Source organism: Sipha flava, unplaced genomic scaffold (assembly GCF_003268045.1).
Source record: "Sipha flava isolate LNK unplaced genomic scaffold, YSA_version1 44_pilon_pilon, whole genome shotgun sequence".
Classification (NCBI taxonomy): Eukaryota; Metazoa; Arthropoda; class Insecta; order Hemiptera; family Aphididae; genus Sipha; species Sipha flava.
In genome coordinates this window covers 364,141-384,944 of record NW_020273203.1, presented here as the reverse complement: position 1 = coordinate 384,944, position 20,804 = coordinate 364,141, and positions in this window count along the sequence as shown.

The window sequence follows — 20,804 nt, the reverse complement described above, 5'->3', positions numbered from 1 at the left end:
ACGACGACGACGACGACGACGGTAGCGTGTAACGTCGTACGCACGCGGTATATAAATCGTACCGGCGAAAGCGGTCGGGGAGGGAAAGAAAAAACCGACGAGAAACGGATTCGATGAACGGGGACGATTAAATAATTGCGCGTTAAAATTTATCTGGCCGTCGAAAAACGACCGCGCGGTGCCGTAAGCCGCATTCATACACGTACACGCACGTCGCGCGGCGGCGTCCGTTGTTGCGCAATTAGTGTTTACGAGCTCGTTGAAGTCTTTTCGCGGTCGCGCGCTAAAACTTTTACGGTTACGGTACAACGTTGTTGATATTGTTACGCGATTTCGTTCGTGCGTAGGTACCCGATGCGCGCCCGCGCCCGGTCGGATACTACGTACGGTCCATCCTCTCTCCCCCCCCCCTTACCCACCGCACTCGGACGAGTTTATTTTCGCAAATAAATAATGTTTATTGCGTTTCGTTACGCGTTTACGATACGTAACACCGAGTCCACGAAATTGTACGCCACGGCCAACAATCATGTTTCTCTGGCGAAAAATTTAAATCGAAATAATAAAATACAACGCGGATTACATTGTATTAAAACCGTAAATCGTAAAATTTTACGAGATCTCGGCAAGTCAACCGAAACTCGACGAGTTTTAATTCAATCTAGAAAAACTTTGGTTGATTTTTAAGTTAAAAGTTAGAATTTCAATTGAAAGAAAAAACGTAACTGAACTCGGTTAAATATTAGTTATTTTTCTTCTGATCGAATCTGATTACGGTGTTTGTACAACTATATTTGTTTCTATACGTTTTTTTTTTTTTTTTTTCGAACCCCGTAGAAATCCAGGAACAGTGCGTTTAATACTCCCACCATTATAGTTCCGATTGTTTCAATAAAAATTATAACTCTTACAATCAATATCTCTTGATTTACGATTAGAAGAATAATTAACACGACGTGACGATAAAAATTAATCAACCGATTGGTAGTCGCATGTCAAAAGGAAATATGCGTACGTGGTTCGTGAATCGTTAGTTTACGTGAAACAATAAATAGCTTAAGTAACATAACTCCTTAACCCGGTAATGCCTTGAATCAATTTGTACTGTTTTGATTTGTTTCCAACTGAAAAGAGGAGCGACGAGTGCACGTGATACTTCACTCACGTAAACAACGGTCGACACACCGCAGCTTTGTGTTACAGCTGACACGCGTACATTGTTGTTGCGTATTAATCTTTTAGAAAATCCTAAGCAGACTTTGTACGACCGCGCACGTCTTACGGGTAATACGTTATAATAACGTTTCGACGTGAAAACGAGTATGATGATCATCTTACGCTGTTCGCGATCTCCTACGTGAATTTTAGTTTTTTTTTTTATTTCATTTCCGTACAGATAATATACAGCGATATTTAAGACGAGTGAACGACCACCGTTGTGCGACGTGCGCAGCGACTGTAAATGACTGAGCGGACGAATAATTACGTAATCATACGCATGTTATTCCTACGGAGTTGATTGATTAACGTTGTTTACTTTAAACGGAGAATATATTTTTCAACATTTCAAAGCAACAAATTGGCTCGTTTTCATACAAACCTAATCTAGAACATAATGTATTTTTGCTAAACGGTAAAAAGTGTAGTGTCATTTCTTTCCTCCCCCCCCCCCCCCCCGCGATTTAATGTGTAGTAGTTATACGCGCGATAAACCGGTTGTCCGTTAAAATGGATGTGTTGAGATTCTTATGTTTTCCTCATTCAATTAATATAATGTTTCTGATTCACAAATCATTGCGAACCGACTGCACGCAGCAGCAACCCGCGACCGCTAACCGCAAACGCATCTATCCGCCGCTCGTTATACGGTAAGCGCGTACCATAATATTAGATACGCTCTCCCGACGGAACGATAAAGAGTATTAAAAATTTCATCGGCTACCGCATCGACCGCGGCGTGCGAATATTACGCGTTCGCTACGCGCGCGCCGAAACACGTTCTCGGGCCCCGTACAAGGGATCTGAACTAATGGCCGACGCGCCGGACGTGACACGGGCTCGCAACCGAAATACAACAACCGCCCGGCGCCGACGACGACGTGCGACACTACTACCTATCAGTGGCGTATTTGACTTAATTTTAGAAGGTACTAAAGTTACGGACGTTATACACTAGTTAAGTACAACATTTTTTTAATACACATATTTATGTTATGCTTATGTTCTTGAATACATACCTGTTGGTCCATTTTTTACATAAATCTTTTACGCGTTGCACACCTTGAGAAAGTTAAATAAAATACAATAAAGCTAAAATTTCAAATTTAATTGTAATACTTTCTTAACGTACATTTATAATATATATATATATATATATATACAAATAACTTAGGCAATGGGCCCCTATCGCCCCTCCCCCTCAAATACGTCTATGCGTCCTTGATCACGTCCGTTTCCGATACGCGTGTGTTGCGCGCTACGGCGCGCAGTGGTCGGAAATCACGTTATGGGCGGAAAAATTATTTTTAAAATCAAATGTTTTACACCTGATATCATTCGTCCATACGCTTAGTGCGCAAATATTTGATAGATGCTTCATGACGGGATCAACGACGATCACGGTCAAAATCAGTTAACCGCACAATTATTTCGTTTATTATTACGTTTGTGTTGACGACGACTAACGAGTTGAGCTCGTCGTTTCTTCTTAGTCGCTCGTGTTTGAGGCACTTGCGCTTGACGTTTTCTTTTTCCGTACGTAGAAACCGACCTGGTTTTTTTTGGTCAGCGACACGGGACGTTCGAAGCGGCGCGGGAAAACGCGCGACCGCTAACCCGCCCGTCCTTCAAGCGTGTTCGCAACGTAAAAACGTCGTACGCCGCTTCACCGTTTTTAGGCGTCCGAACGGTATTACGAATTAGATTTTTATCCTCGTCCGCTCCGTTTTATTTTTCGTCGAACAACAACGTGCGTTGCGTCCAGGCCCAGTAGCAAGGGGGTGGCGAGCGGTGCCTACGCCCCGGGCGCTATTCCCGGGAGAGCACAAAAACTAAAATCTTGCATCCAACGTTAAAAATTACAACGGTCGATGTCCTTATATTTTGTTTACAAAATCTTTAACATCCATCATATTAATTATACCAGTCATTGAAAATAAGCATCTGATAAGCATATTATTTTAAAATTGAAAATACATAAGGGCGCATTTTGAAGTTTCGCCCCGGGCGCAATGTTCGGTTGCTACGGCACTTAACTGGTTGTGTGGAATCGAAAAAAATATTAAAAACATTTTCCGTACCGCGAACAGCGTTGTTTTTCTTCTTTTCGTTCGAACATTTTCGGACCTATAGGCGCAACCTTTTCGTTTCACGTGTTTTTCAGAAAGGTGATGTTGTGAACGTGCATTCGGACTTCGGAAATTCAGAAATCAACGCGCGAGACGCTTAACACCCGGTACCACGTCAAGTCCGGATACGTGCACGATTCCACACAAACGATGTGCGATAGTAATCGTTCGAACGGTACAACGACCGAGGGTGTCATTACATTTTAAACCTTTGTTCAAACATATTATAGTTATCCGCTGTACCGTACCTACTACGCGCGTGTACAGTGCTTTTTAAACCTAGCAAATTTCCAGCTGTTCAATTTCGATATTATTACCGTGCGATTGTTGGCAAAAAAAAAAAAAAAAATGCCGTTCATTTTCAGGATAACCACGCGCGTAACGTTCACGCGATATTCCGTACCAGCGGTTACCGCGAACGTTGTTTTTTCCCGAACTAAAACCTGCCTCCGGACTCCTGATCGGAACTAAATTATTTCTAGCTGCAAGCATCAGTCGTGGACCATTGTTCCGTTGCCGTGGCAATCGAAACGGGAGAAAAAAAAAATCAAAATGCGTTTAATCCGTACGACTTCGCGAGCGTACCGACGCGTAACGCGATCGTTGGCGTTTCGTAGTTCGGTAATTATTACTGCAAGGCCGTTGCGTTCGCGATATTTCTCGTCACGAACGCCTACGTCGTGTCCAAGGGCGTTTTCGCCGGTTTTTGTAGGGCGACACTGTAAACATCCGCGGGGAGAGACCGATTATGGTACTGCGGCGACGATGAAATCAAACGACCGTCGCATTCGTGCGTGCACTATATATACTCGTGCACACAATAAACATTTATACTCATGATAAAACGTGTAAATATATATTTATTCGTGTACATGAGATCGCGCGGACGTCGTGTCGTCGTGGTCTTGATAAACGGCCGCGTCGTCCGGTGCGCGCACGTAATTTAGCGTGCACCGTTCTAGTTTGCGACGCTAGAAAACGTTTTTAACGTATATTTTTAACGTGTTGCCGAATACTATAAAAGTTTACGGAGGCGCGTCGAGAGCAGAAAAAAAAAAAAAAAAAAAGTAGAAAAATAATAATAATAATAATTATATTTTTGAGAAAAGGTGCGCGCGGTTCGCCTTCGCCGCGCGGACTAAATTACGCGCGTCGAAATGAAATATTAACGAAAAGTCACTATTATTATTATAATTATTGTACTACGACGATACGATAATTAATAATGTTTTACGGAGGTGGATGTAAGCGGCGCGGCAACCGATTCGCGTCACCTGATGACACCCGCCGTTCTGGACGCGGGCCACGGCTGCTGCGGCAAACGCATCATTATTCACTTCTAGACTTGCTCTTACACACACGCGCGCGCGTACGTACATTATTATAATGATAAAAAGAGTTCACTAAACCGTCTCCGGACAATAAACCACTGCGTCGGCTAACGAATTTTTGAATTAAAAAAAAAAAAAAAAAAATGAAATCAATGCGTGTGCGACGATGATCATCACGTTTTCACAAATCGCTTAAAAGTTTGGTTTTTATTTCATCCGACCGCGCAGCTACGGGGCACGAGCAAATAGTTGTACGTTGAGTTCAAAGGGGATTTCGAGGGCTTAAAAATAATCGAAATAAATTATACGTCGACGAGGAAATATTACGTATATGGTAGTGTTCAAATTTTGTTTTCCCCATCGTTGAAAAAAAACGACCCACTTATCCGCGTGGATTAGAAATACATATTTTCGAATCGACGTACACCAATATTTTTCAGGTTAACAGGGTGTACACGCATGTTTCGCAATCCGATCCCAACCCACTCTCGTATGAACTTTAAATACTTAAGCGATGCTTAAATGGCATGATTTTTACCGAGCATCACCGGAATAATATACCGTGTAGTCCATTGAATAAAAACGATTTTCCGCAAAAACACATAAATCGGTCGAGATGCAACGAGAGTACACACACACACACACACACACACACACACACATTTCATTACTACGTATACGAGAGAATCAAAGCTTGTGCCTGCACATATCTCCCGTGGCTTTCTGTCCATACTTGACCGGTTCGATGTAATTAAATCGTCTAGTCGCGTCTCAGTGCGCAGCGTACACGACAAATATATATATATATATGTGTATAAGTAAGCACACTATAAAATACAACCCTCTATATATGGGTTATAGGCGGATTTATTGTTTTCACCGCGTGTGCGAAAGTGTATTATAATACGCGCGCGTACTGTGCACGTGTATTCATTTGGTTTATTACGTTTCTATTCAAATAGCGTACGTATGCGAACGTATAGACATACGCGCGTACATGTAAAACGGCTGGAAAAAATAAAATGTAAACATTTGAATACTGAAATAAAGTTGTTTGTTCGACCAGCTATACACGCAAGTACGTGTACGTGTATACGCGTCGTATGATTTGTTTTACTTTGTTTGGACTCAAAGGAAAAACCGATCCTATACGCAGTACATAGATGTAAGTTTATCGCAAACGTGTGTACGTGTGTGTGACGACTGTTACAATGTGCTATTCGAACGTACACACACGCACATAAACATATATATGTACACGCGTATACCTTGTAACATTATATATCCGTATTGCGTTATGTGTTTGTGTATAGAAAAACTTCGAGATGTACACAATCGGAGCACAAAGCTTTCAGCGCGCAAACACACGAGGTCTATATAACGTTGCGGTCGAATCGACGTATTCGTGTGGGGCGAGGAGTTTCCTCCTTTATTTTTTCAAGTTCAGCCCGTCTTTGTTCGCGCGTAATTTTCCTAACCGTAAGAACGCCGTAAGGACCCGAGCATTTACGTTTTGCTGTAAATAATGTTTTCGTCTGTATTGCGATTTTTTTTCCGGGTAAGTAGCTCCGGGCAGACGCAACGAAACCGTTCGTAGCTGATCCGCGTCAAATGATTCGCGTTCGCAAGTCTTCCTGTCAGGCCTTCGGTGCACAATCGAGTAGCAAAGGACGTCTCCTGTATCCGTGTACGTCTCACGGACGGTTGTGTTTATCCTTCCCTTCTCGCGTAATGCGATCGAAAAACGATCAAGCGTTCGACGCCGCGTCCGAAGGAGTCCGTTTTCTCGGACGGTCCGTAAAACGTATGCCGTTCGTTCGTTGTTCGATAAGGTGTCCACGGGATTCGCAGCGATTTCGTGTACGATATGCAAATTTCAAAGTATTCCGTTTGTTCTCCCCAGCGGCAAGACGCACGCGTCGACAGAGTTCCCGGACGGTTTGGACAATCGCCGTCCCGGCCAACAGTTCACCGCCAACGTGATGGTAACGTGTGCAACAGTACATAACGGTGTGCACGCCGGTACAGCGATTCTCAAGCAATTTTTCCGCGGAACCCTTAAGATTCTAAGAAAAAAAAAATAATAAAAAAAAATCCTCGAAAACCGGGAAAGCCAATTTCAAACAGTAACTCGAAAAAAAATCGTTCATATTTTTTTTTTAGCTTCTTATTCGTTGATTTCTCAACAATGCGCACGAGTACGGGCTTTTTCAATGTTATCAACACCAGTGGCGTTTGGCGAAGGAATTGTTTTGGATACATTTTTCCATTCGAATTTGACGGTGGGATACTACCATATTGGGCTTGACAATAATAATATTCAATATTGTAACTTGTAAAATTACACCACCGGAGTGTAATGAATCAACCAATTAAGTGCACGCGAATTACGAATATCTGTATGAATACAGACATGTTATGTAAATATTAAATGTTATGTTTCAGTGGATTACATAAGCCGCTGGCATTAAGCCTTTAAAGGGTACCTTATAAGTATTTTTGGTCATCACCAAAAATCAGTTTAACACGGCCACTTTTCAACACCCATACGCCCCAAGCCATTTTCAGTCTGTCCGATCCAAATTGCCATGTGGGATCTGTATACAAGACGTAAAAATTAAACTAACACAACAATACCTGAATTCGATTTGATTCCGATGCGTGGAGCCTCTAGATTGCCCCTTAGAGCACAGTCTGAGAACAGCTGCAAAACGCATTTGTTTTACGTCTCAATCTCTTTACGACGAGGATTATTATTATACTTCAATTTATGTAATATGGTATGTACAATATATACCGTCTGGTAGTTTATTATCGTTATGACTATCATGAAAAACCAACAGCGAGAATATTGTTCGCATAGAATTATATAAAAAATCAGGTTTAATAAGTATTTCAAGGATAAACTTTAAGACGTATTTCATCGATGTTACGGCGTTCACAGTTTACTGCGGATTTTAATTATTTTAGTTGTCTAGTACCAATGTGAATAAATTATTAATGATGACATTTTATTTGAACAAATGAATAAAAGGAAAAAGGCTAAAGTCTTAGATCAGATGAGACTCCGTGGTTGGGTTAGGTTATAATACTGTACTGCACGTCTTCTAAAATTGAAATCAATATGCCCTTAAACCAATTGCTCACGAAAGAACGATGTGAAAGTGATCGGGTGCATCAGCTTATATTTCTGAAAATGATTGATATAGTAGTAGAATCTTTTTGAATAAGTTAGATTTGAATTTAAAACTCTACATTTTAAAGAATAGTAAAAGGCATCCATGGATAGGTAAGTAACTATTTTATACCTTGTGTTATCAAACTATTACTGTTTAACCGATTGAATTGGCAACAATCCAAAATGTCGGTTGCCTATTTATTATCTGCACAAATTTCATTATAATGTTTTCAAACTATAATGTCTTTAAAATTCTAATATAAGTTAATATATAAACCTTTCTAGTTACTACGGTTAATGTTCGTATAATGACAACCAAATAACTAATATCATGCAATGGAAATGCGTTAAAATACCCAATTTCGTCAATTATATCCGTGGTTAAATAAAAATTATTTAAATTTGAAAATTATACTGTTTATAAAGAAATGTGATGTAAGCAATCAATAAATATTTCAAATTTCTGCTATTATTGTTTTTTGAGTTACGATCGAAATAAACACTTCGTCAAAAACTTGAATGCTACTCGTATAAATGTTACTATCAGCTTTTTGCATTTTTAAGGTAATATATTGAAAAATCCGTAAAATAATCAACTGAATGCACCAACTAGATAATATTTTCTATAGAAATTTTCTTGTGACTTTAATGATCGAAGAAATCCTACTGGTCAAAAACATGAAAATAATCACTCATAAAAGAAAAAAAAAAATTAAATAAAAGAAGTGTCGAGATAGAATCTTGAATGGCTAAAGTATTATATTTTACAATTATTTGCATTATTTCTGATAGTCTATGAATTTTATTATAACTAAACCACATTTCCTATCATAAACCTCTTCTGGTTGTAATGATCAGAGTAATCATGATTGTAATCGTGTACACGAACGAAACAATAAAATAAAAAATGAACATGGTACAACCAATACGTTTATTATTTCACTCAGAATTTAAAATAAGATTACCTATTATAATATCATATATAATTGTATGCCAACAGACATGTTGATGTGTTTTTGTGATTTACACACTCCGCCTTGAGCTTGTTTACGGGAATGCAATGCATATGTATCGAAACAAAAGGTTGTCATTCATGGAGTTGTCACGAGTAAACAGAAGACAAAACAATAACAGTTATTTAAACAGAAATAATTCGTCACGATATGGTATTTATAAACTCAGCACTACAAATGTACCGTATCAAGTATAATGTTTGGAAGAAAATTACAGTAAACAACGTAACTGATTACAGCGTCGAGCTATTATATGATTTACAGTTTTTTAATTATATTTTGTTTTCAGCTATTTTTTTTTTTTTTATTAAAACTGCGAAAGTTGAATAAGAAATAATTGCTTATCTTATTGTCCATGCAGATATTGGATGTTGATGACATTTAATTGTTTTTTTTTTTTTAATCTGCGAATTTTTACTTTTTCATAAAATTCTAAGTTTTTGTAGATATTGTATTTTTTTTATGTGTGATTCCGGTTAATTGAAGTTCCCTAGCTATTCGCCATCATACTGATACCGATAAATAATATTACACCATAATAATTTGAAATATGGTATTACACCGAAACTTGATTACATTTTCTCAGTTATATAAACTATAACTGCCGATATTTTAACTGCCCCTTAACGAAATTTCATTTATATTTTTCGTTGTATTCCAAAATAAAGTTGCGAACTGTAGAGTACCTTCAGTGTTTTTAATATCGATTTGAACGTTATAAAATTAACCGTACGACCACTGAATTTTTAACGAAAACGATCGTACGTCATAAGATCGTGTAAGCACCGACTAATAATATTATAATAGTCACAGGTAATAATAATAATAATAATAATAATAATTATTACCGTCGTAGGTCCATAACCTCTAATCGGGACGACTGCAACAGTTACGATTGCCCTTAGAGAGTACTGCTAACCAACGACCGAACGAGTGTTTGTTTTCCGATGAATAAAAATATCGAAACGCGCGCACGCGATTGTAAATCATCGCATTACAAATGCGACAGTGTGTGCACACCTAAACAATGTACCTACGCGCATAGTGATTATCGTAATGTCATTATTATTATTATTATTATTACTATCGGTACACAAGTCCCGTCGAAACCTTTTCGTGTGCCGCCGGGTCGTTGACGGTTAAAAAAAAAAAAACGTTCGTGTACACGCGTAAAAACTGTAACCGGGCAATAAAGAAAAAAAAGATGGATGAAAAAAAAAAAAAAAACCATCGACACGACCGAGTCGTAAAACTACAACAGTATTTACGAACCGCGCGGTTGACGCGCGCAGTCGTCTTCGCGCGGGTTCGTACCCGTATTGTATGCGCGCACACCGCCGCCACTGATCATCTCGTCGCGCGCGAACGGTCCACGTCTTGTTATAGCCGCTATCGTTATTATTATTTACAAGTGTACAACTTTATTGCGACCGGTCTTTCACCTGCGAACGGGCAGCTGGCCGCGACCCGACCAACGTCCGTCAAACGTCTGCCGCGCGACGAGCACTTGTTCGTGTTTTGTTGGTTTGCGCGTTAACGCGCGCGGTACACGTGTAAAACTACGTATTTACACGATCGGACGCGGTGCACGGAGTGCGTCGGCGCGACCGTCTTCGGGTAATCGATTTCGGTTTTCCGTTGCCGTTAGCTCCGCGTGGTCCGGTGTTTTTCGGTTTTTGTGTTCTTGAATTCAACGTGCTCCGGTCCGGTCCACCCATGTCCACGAAAAATGTCCGGCCTGCGGTCTTGGTCTTAGTCAAAATGTACCCATCGGTCCGATACGTTCTTCGAAAAAAAAAAAAAAAAAAAAAAAAATCCGACCGTGCAGAGCCCTACGTGCTATCAGACGACACGCGATGTTTTCGAAATGCCGTTCGAGAAGCACCGCGCCGGGGCGGATTCGGACGACGAGATGACCGGGAACGGGACGGAAGGCATTTGAAACGCGTACGGCGCACGTTTAAGGCGGCACGTTACCGGACTCGTACCACGGTTTATAATACATACCGACCGTAACGATTGGTTTCGTCGATTTTAAATGGATTTTTTTTTTTTTTTCTAACCGCGGCCGGTACGTCTAAAAAGCCGGAAGAGCCCCGCGAATGGTTCTGATATCTTTTTTGAAACGGTGGTAAACGATCGCTTCGACCCCGTCCTTCCTCCTTCGCCCCAATGAGTCTACCCGCGATGTTTCTGCAGGCAAACTGTTTGTGTAAATACACATTTTGAATCATAAGAATTGCACGTTTTGTTATTAGATCCTCTACCATGTCGTGAGATTGTTTACGCGTTTCTTCGTCAAACCGAAGTTTTCGATTGACCACAAATTATTGGCACGTCGCAGGACGTCCGCATAATACCGCTGTAATAACGTAACTGGTTTGCAATTTTACAGGACATTCAATACTTTTTGAACCGTGTACACAAATTATGATAACTAATAGAACAAAAATATCATAAATTAAATGTGGACATTCAATTTGAATAAAATACGAACAGTTTTATTTGAATTGAATTGAATTTCAAAGTAATCGAATCGAAAAATCTTTATACGCTGCATCTACGTCGCTCGCACCGAGCGCGGGTACATTTAAAAAAAGCGTATTGCGTACAAAATAAATCATAGCGTTTAACTGTATGTTTAATATTATAATTAAATGCATTAGAATTTGTATGCTTTTGGATTTGGCCGAGTTGCATTAATAATTAATATGCACAACACAAGCGCCAACGGTTGTTGGCTCGTTGCGTACAAAAATATTTATATGTAACACATTAAATATTCATCAGTTACGCATGACGGGATAATAAAACTTGGGTTTTTACCGAAAAACGATCCTTCACGATTCGCGAACACGCGAGTTATACGGACAGAGACGATACGGAAAAGTGACCTGTTGCTGCATCATAGTATAACGGTCGACTTTGACGCATGTGCCTACGTCATTCGTGCAAAACGATGAACTTTAGAGTCTCATAAAACGTAGAGATAAAGTACGTTTCACTCGCAAACACACTGCATTGCACGGTTATAGATAAGCGTCGTATTCGTTTTGCAAGTACAAACCGTTCTACCCGAAAATCGAATTAGCACTGATTGTCCGAAGCCGAAAAAATGTTTGTCGCGTTGAACGCAACGGAATAATTGTTGAGTGTCGATTCGAACGATGTTTGGCGAACATACGCGAGGAAAAATGCGATTACATATTTTCGCGTTCAAGTGGTTTTGTACCCGCATAACCCCGTAACGCGTCGGTTTTCAGTTTTTTTTTTTTCGTTGGTTTTTTCGTTTCACGAAAAAGGTTTTATCCCGTACAGGATTCGATCACGAGGCGTTCGTCCGCCGCGGACGCTTCGATTGGCTCGCGGGAGAACGAAGTTACGGTCATACGACGCGACGAGGTCCGGGACCGTCGAGATGTTGGCGACGGACGCGGTATGAAAACGCGGAGAAAAAAAATAAAAATGTACAAAATCGGAATCACGAAAACCAACACATCGCGTGACGAGAGCGAAAAGGAACGTGCTGGCACGTATTATTGCGCACACGTACGAGCGCGCGCATTGTGTTACGACGGATATTGTTATGTGTACGGTGACCGCGCGCGAAAACAACGCGACGGTACGCGGAAAACGCGTGGGAGGTCGCGCCCATCCATTGTCTCCGAGACGCGCGTGGCCGACGTGCGAGCGTTACGGACGCCTACGGCACGCGCGCACCCACATCTCACCCGAACGATTGTGTGCGCTCGCGCGCGTACACGGCATCGGCGTGCGCGAAGCGTAAATCGGAATAATTATTGTTCGCGCGTCGTGTCCGTCCGCTGTGCTCTTGTCCGCGCCCGTACGACGTTTCACGTATCGCGTTCGGCTTCCGCCACCGGTCCGCGGAGACAGTGGCGTATATATGGGGGGGGGGGGCTAGTGGGCTACATCCCCTCGCCCGAATTTTTTTCAAAAAAAAACTTAAAGATTATTTTAAAACGTACGTTATACTTTAACGGTGCCATATGCTTATTTAGAATTCGCGTCCAACGTCGAATCGTTTTGGGACATTCTGCAAATGAAATGTAGATAAGTACCTACTTGCGTCTTGTCGGTAACTCTTGGACGGCAGTTAACTCTGTCCACGGTAGCCCCTCCCGAAAATATTTTCTGCGTACGCCACTGCGCGGAGACGTTCGACAACGCAGCACCAGCGAACGAACGGGAGTCGTACACCGCAGGCCGTCGTGCGCGCAGTGCCCCAGGGACGAATAGATCCAGGCCCTTCTCGCACCAGGCGTATTAAACTCGCCACTGACATCCGTTCTTTTAAAACGTGTGTACGCCGAAGAGATAATCGTTCCACGGACTAGACGAAAACAATTATTTCACGGGTTTTTCCTGAAAACGTTACTTGTCTACGTTTCGGATCAATATTTTATGGTTTTCGCTCTATCGTTGTCGACCCGTTGTAACCGTACACGGGATACGTTATAATTATTTGACTAGGTTATTAGCACGATTCGTGTTGGTCATCCGTAAACAGCTCGAAACCACGACCGAGATGTAGTCAGCTAACTTGGCCAGGGCCTTTTTCGTAAGCCCGGGCCCCTGGGCTACAACCCTCTCGACGGGCCTGCGTGTGCGCACGCGGGTTCGGACGAACGCGGATTGAGTGCCATCGGCGACGAACGGTCGGACGACGCGAAAACGCGTTCTGTAATCCGTCTCGGCTCTGAGTACACGTCTCCGTGTCATAATACCGTTCGCTTTCCGCGTCCCACGTCACGAGAGCAACGCGCACGCGTCAGCACGTGACGTTTCGTTCGTGTACGCGCCAACATCTGACGATCGTTTTGTCAGCGTTTTCGAATAAAACGCGGTTCGGACCGGATCCCACTCGTTCAGAAATCCAAAGGTATTCATGTTTCGCGGTGTACCACAACGTAGGACGTGTATCATTGCGTCACACGGATGGTAGTGCAAACTTAACATGGGTATTGATTTCGAGTTTCAACAAAAAAATCCGTGTTTCGGAATTAAAAACTCGTATTTATCAGAATGTCATCTGCACTTGGTTGCACGTCGGGGTATTATTTCAGTTTTTCAAAATCAGGAAGCCGCATTAATTCCCATGCGCTCCTGAGGGGTGATGTTATGCACGTACCTACCTCCTAACTGGCAAGGCGTTCCAAGGACATTTCGACGAACCCTACTCGGACCCGTCGCCGTCACGGTCGTCATCGGGGACGAGAAACGCACCGGCACGTGATAACGCCTAATCGGTACCGCGCGCCCACCCACCGGTGACGAGACTTTTGCGCCGAACGCGTGTACCCGAACTAACGCCGCGCGTTCATTTGACTGTATTACGGGTGTTCGATTTTTTTTTTTTTTTTTGTTATTCGGTATTACGTTTAACGACGTACGATCGTTCCCGGTACGAGATCTCTTAAGATTCGTCCCGATAATAGCAAAACATTGACGACCGACTGTTGCCGCTCTACTAAAAGAACGGTTGGAGTAAAAAAATCTTCGATCGCACACATGGTATTCTACCGCGATTAGTTTAATAATATTACGTTCATATTTTTATCGTGTTATCCGTCGAACGATCCGGATTTAATATTCATAAAACATATCCAGTCGAGAATGCTTTGAGAATAATCACATCGCGTGTCACGTAATGAATATTGATCTGGTACTGATGTGTTCGTCTGATTGGTGGGGTACGTAATGGATTCGTAATCGTTCCGGAGTCTGCTACATTTTAATATAAAATAAAATAATAATGTATCCGCAACTCTTTTGAACTCGTTGGACCCAAGTCCCATTTGTAAAAACTATTAACTGTGATTCGTTCAAAAACGATAAATCAATTCTTCTCTGTTTTCAGGTAGACTTACTTCTTCGTAGGAACAATTCTGTTATTTGAACATTTCGATTGCACAACAACGGTTATCGGAAACCAGAACTAAAATACGGCTGTACGTAAACAATCCGTGTGGTACTGTGGCGCGTACAAAATCCTAAGTGCCTACAAAAAGTGCATAAATACAGGGCCCCCTCGACGACGTTTAACGCACATCGTAACTATGAGCCCGCGTAAGCAATACCTAAACTGGTTATTGGAACAATCGAGACAAAATAATCAAGTAACTCGATTGTTTGAATTTATAGAGTGATTCGATTATTTGAAAATCGAATGATAAGAATAATTATCAATAAAACATTACTTACTCGAAAAGTGTCGAATGGAAAAATTACTTATGGTATTTACTAACGAAATACCATTTACTCGAACTTTAAATAATAACTCGTACTATTTTACTATTTCATTCCATTAATCTATTGATCACAAATATCTGATCTCACACTTGAATTCATAGAACACAAAAATAATTAACAATCAATTATCTACTTATCCATTACCTCGCATCGTATGTATCAATAATCATTATAGGACTTGGAATACTTCTAAATTATAATACTTATATAATATATTTTTTAATTATTATTCATTTGATAATTTCATTTCATATTTCTTATATTTAATTTTTCAAGTTTGAATTTGGTTAATAATATTATTTTATTATGTGGTACCCAACGCAAGTAACTCTTAATAAATATCTTTATATCAAACTGAAAAAAGTGTTTTATTTTAAAAAGTATTTTCATTTTCATTTTAATGACTCTTCAATTTTAATAAAATTATAATTATTAATTTTTCTATTAATATTTGTTTGGAACTATTTATTGATGATAGCATATTGAATATTCATAGAATGAGTATAGGTGTCTCGTTCAGCCATTTTCAGATGCGATTGGTAGAAAACCGAAAGCAAAACCAAGAATATCGTATAATAATTCTACCATACTCATTTCAATAATATTCTTTTGATATATTGTGAATGTTTTTTACTGCTAATTAAATGCATAGGTACAAGCATAGCGTGATAATATCGTATTTAATATCGCGTGATATACTTAAGAGTCAGGGTCGGTATAAAATGTCACACAACTCATATGATGTTTAAATGCAATGGACTCTAAATTGAGATTTTAAATAAACCTTTGTGTTAAAGAATAATAATAATAATTATTCGTAAATAATATATTAAGAGATGGTACCGTGCGCGTATTTAAACGGTTAAACGCATACGAGCAATAAAATTCGTATTGGCACGGCTATATAGTGTTTGAGAGCGCTCGATTAACGCATACTTCGGCGGGCGATTATTACCATTAAATTTGTTACGTATACAAACGTCTACGTGATTGAAATCGCAGTACAAACCGAACAAAACAATCTCTGCGGCAGTACATTTTCACATTCGTCCGTAATGTTTGTGATTTCAATTTTTGTTTCATTAAATTTTGATTACAATTATATGGTGTTTTTTTTTTTTTTTTTGGGGGGGGGGGGAAGGAATCACGGACCACGTTGAGTGCATAACAAAGTTACTTCACACGAAGTAATGATAACCTTTAGATAACGTCTAGCGTTAAGATTGAATCCTGCGCAGACATAGGTACATGTATATACGTTTACAGAAGAACGCGACAGGTGAGGTGTACCCGCGAGTGGGTACGCGAACCCGGATCACAGATGATGATGTAATTTGAAATTCAAGAATAGGAATGTAGATGGATGGCTATCCCGAGGCTCGTATGTGTTTATGATGCGCGCTGTAACGGTGGCGGTGGCTCACAAATTATTTCCGGCCATTTAGAACAACCCGCAGGAATCCACCTACGTCCGAGAAGACGGAGAAGACGACCAAAAAGGATAGAATTCCATGATTTTATTAACTGAATTTTCGTTAACACTCGTTTGGATAACGTTTTCGAATATGTTGTATACCCTTAAGACATATTTTATAATGCGGCCAGGACGATTCGTTAAATGATGCTAAATTCGTGTTAAAGAAGTGTATTGCGGTGTGTTTCTATTACTGGACCGTATATTTTAAATTGAACATCCTTATTAAACGAACACTATAGTGCTATTACTTATACATGTGAAAATATTGTACAAAGAATTACTTCGATATTTTTAATTAGGCGTTATTACTGTTGTTATTATTGACTAGTGTAAAACGATATTTTAAATATGCTAGTACACATATATATATATATATATATATATACATACATACAACTGTTCATAAATTGTTTTTAATTAAAATCAATGAACAAACTTTTAACAAATCCATTGTGGATTAGTAAAAATCTATGTTACATTTTCGAGTTCGTTGTTTGAGTTTTGAAATAGTTTTAATACAGACGAGTACGATTTCTCTGCACTATAATTGTTTTGTAAACAGTGTGTACGTCAGCGGGTAAACTAATTAAAACAAATATTTGTATTTTTCTCTTTCAAACATTTGATAGAAAGCTTCACAAGAATATTAATGACTGAACGTTATCGTTGTTTAGCTGTGGTTTTTTTTTGTCCCATCCGACACCGAATAAATCGTTTCTTTTATCTGAAAACAAAAAAATAACAAACGAATATTTAATCAAAATGTTCGTACAGTGTTAATGTTCTGTCTTTTTTTTTTTTTTTTGTCCAATTAAATTGTAACCATTTAGAGAATATTGTTTTTTTTATCCGAGCGGTCGTAATAGGTTTTTAAAGATCCTAGGTCTCGAATTACGTTGTACACGAATAAAAACCTAGAACGAAAACCGCGGCAAGACCTGTCAGCACTTTATCTTTACACGAGAGTAGACTAAATGAAAACGCGCGCGGTCAGGAAACGGTCTAAGGTCACGGCGTACTCTGCAGTGTACAGGACACGTCTTACGCTGCATTATGCATTATGTATACTCTCCCGCATGCACACAAATCATTCGTTTAGGGCGGCGGCGACGGCGGTGGCCCGGTCGGAAGAATAAACATACAACCCTCGTGTTTTTCGTAATTTTTTTATGTATATATATAATTTTTTTTAACCTCTTGTATCGCACATTATCTGCGCAACACCGGTCGTTACGTGTACAAGGGTTTTGGAAGGAGAGAAAAAAAACTTTGTCGGCCGGCGCATACCAAATAATGGACCGATTAGGTATTTAATCGAAGTACGCGTTACTATACATACACATGTGTACATATACACGTATTGTAATAATACGACGACCCGCACATGTGGTACACGATATAAATAATATATTACGCGTAGAGCATTGCAGTCGCGTACGCGTCTCGCGCGCTCATTGTCCGTCTTTACCGGGCGTCTTGCATAATATACGGGCCCGGCGCGCGCGTGCGTCAGATAAGTCATTATCCGAGTCCGAACGAATTGTCTCTATCGAACATTTGCATTACGTTCGCCGCGGCCGTGTACGGAATCCCGGTTCGTGTTGTAGTCGAGTTTCTCAACTAGTGGTACACGCGAAAAGATGCGATAAGGTACTACATAGGCTAAAGGTACCCGGGAGGGGGGGGAGAAAGGGTAACGGCGAAAAACGTAAAAATCGTTCACGAAATATTTGATAACGAGCACTTTGTGGAAAAGACCTTATCGCCGCACACGTTCATTAAATATAAGTATCAAGGCTTACTTATCATCTGAGGGACCAGATTTGAAAAATCAAGCGTTAACGAACGACCCCAAAGATCACGTTAAATTTAAATCGAAAAATGTATATTTTTTTTTTGGTAATCAGTATACTGATTAAAATAGATACCTTGAATACTTCATAATTATTTGTTTTCCACGGAAACTAATTTTATCATGTCTTACCGATCCTACGTGAAAATAGACAAATTGACACGTACTTTACCCTAGAACCCCCTCTCCATTTTTAATTTTGCAATTTTTTTCGCGCCAATAATTAGTGCTCAATATGTAGCAACAGCATAAAAAGTTGTGTTCTACAGAACAATTGTGTACATAGGTACGTCATTCATGATAAAATTTATAAAAAACGGTTAATAATTCAAAATGTGCGTTAGACTACGGTAATTACTCCAGCTCCACCCGTTAAAAATACGACTTTCCGGAAAAACTGGAAGAGCAGGAGTTATGAAATCTTGGGCAGGAATAAGCAGGGGTTGAGCATTAATTATTGACGCAAAAAAAAATTGTAAAATTAAAAAAGGGGGGGAGGGCTATGGTAACGTACGTCGAATTGACAGATTACGTAAAGCAATGTCTATGAATGAAAAATGGACGAGAAACGCTGCGATACGGGATCGAGCTCGACCTGCAGCAATCCACTGCTCCTAGCGTTCCGATCACATGTGGGTTAGACACACCGGCACGGAACTAGGGTCGATTCGGAGGACATTGAAGCCCAGAGCACCATTAGCTTTGGGGCACCGTTATAAGCCAAACACGTGAACTGAACATATTACGTTCAATCGCAATGGACATAATCAATATAGATCGTCGAAAGTTTGATCCGTTCGTTTAGTGCCGTTTTTTTTAATAGGCGTTTTTTTCTCCAGTTTTTCTTTTGGAATCATACCAATTTTATGTCTTCGTACGTTAACATTGTAAACGTCATGTAACGATTGCTACGCCGTTACTAGTCTACATGCGTATTTGCCGAGTAGACACCACGTTACGGTCAACAGTAATATTGCACGATCGTAATAATTGATTACGTATTACGATTATTATTAATGGAACTGATTTTGTAGATAACATTGATGACGTTTAAAACACAAATATTTTACATTCCGTTCCGTAATTATAGCTCATTAAATACTCGATCTTACGAAAATAACAATTTTTGGTAGACAACAGTCGCTGCAGCTCCCAGCAGACTGCAGCGTACGGCGCGAGTGATGGACACGTGTGCGTATGACACGCTGCCGATGATATCGTAGTGCGTAGGCGTGGGTTCGGGGAAGGAGGTCATGAGGGTCATGTGTCCAAAAAAAAAAAAAAGAAAACCATCAAGATTAGGTCTTTCGTGTTTATTTATAAATGAATACATGCGATAAAATAGAGGAGATTAAACATTGTCATTTACATTTATAAATTAACAATAATTATAACAAAGTGCTGATTTCAATTTACTTCTGTTAATTTTCAACTGCGTACCATCTTTTTCTCCTCTCGAAAAAACTGATAGTGCGCATGTACACGTGCGTGTTACGAACGGGATCCGATCCGATATAATGCGGTTCAACAACTGCAGAATTTATTATTTTAACGCGCGCGCGCTCGCTATAACACAATATAAGTGCTGCAGTTCTCGTGGCTATTTCTATGCGCATAATCGTTCATACGTACACGATTAATATATAACTACAATAATGGGTGTAATAATAACTATCGTAATAAATGTAAGACTACGGACGCGCGAGACTGGGTGCACAGTGTAATGTATTCGTACACAACACCGGCGGAGAAAAAAAAACGCGTTGCTCGTAACCGCGCGCATACCTCTGTGTACGTTTATACGCTTTACCCGCGGATACCTGGTGGACATTACGTAGCTGCCACTGCGGCACACGGATCGCGGGCGTCTACGTCCGTCGCCGAGGCGCGGGCGCGCGTGCGTGTCGTAATTTTTTTATTCAAATCAGCTTCGCCCGTACATAATAATATGAAATAATAACGATAATAACCTAACCGTCCGTATCTGGAGCAAAACGCCCGGGGGTGGGCTGAATTCTGAAACCGGCCACCGCGAGACGTGATCTTTCTCTCTCCGGTGCGTACACACACGGAGCAGCGTTGTCCGTTTTACCCTTTCTCTGTCTTCCCGCTGTCACTCCCATACGCCCACCCCGGTTCCTCTGCACCGTCCGCGACGCTCGCCCGCGACGTACGTGCGCGGCGCGCCAAGCGCGAAACGCGCGCGCTCGTAAACGCATACAAAAACGAAGAGTAGAAAAAAAAATCCTGGTCGTAGAACCGTTTCTCTCCCGTGTAAAACGTTAACACGCCAGGGGCGTATTTAGACTTACTTCTAGGGTGGGGGGGGGGCG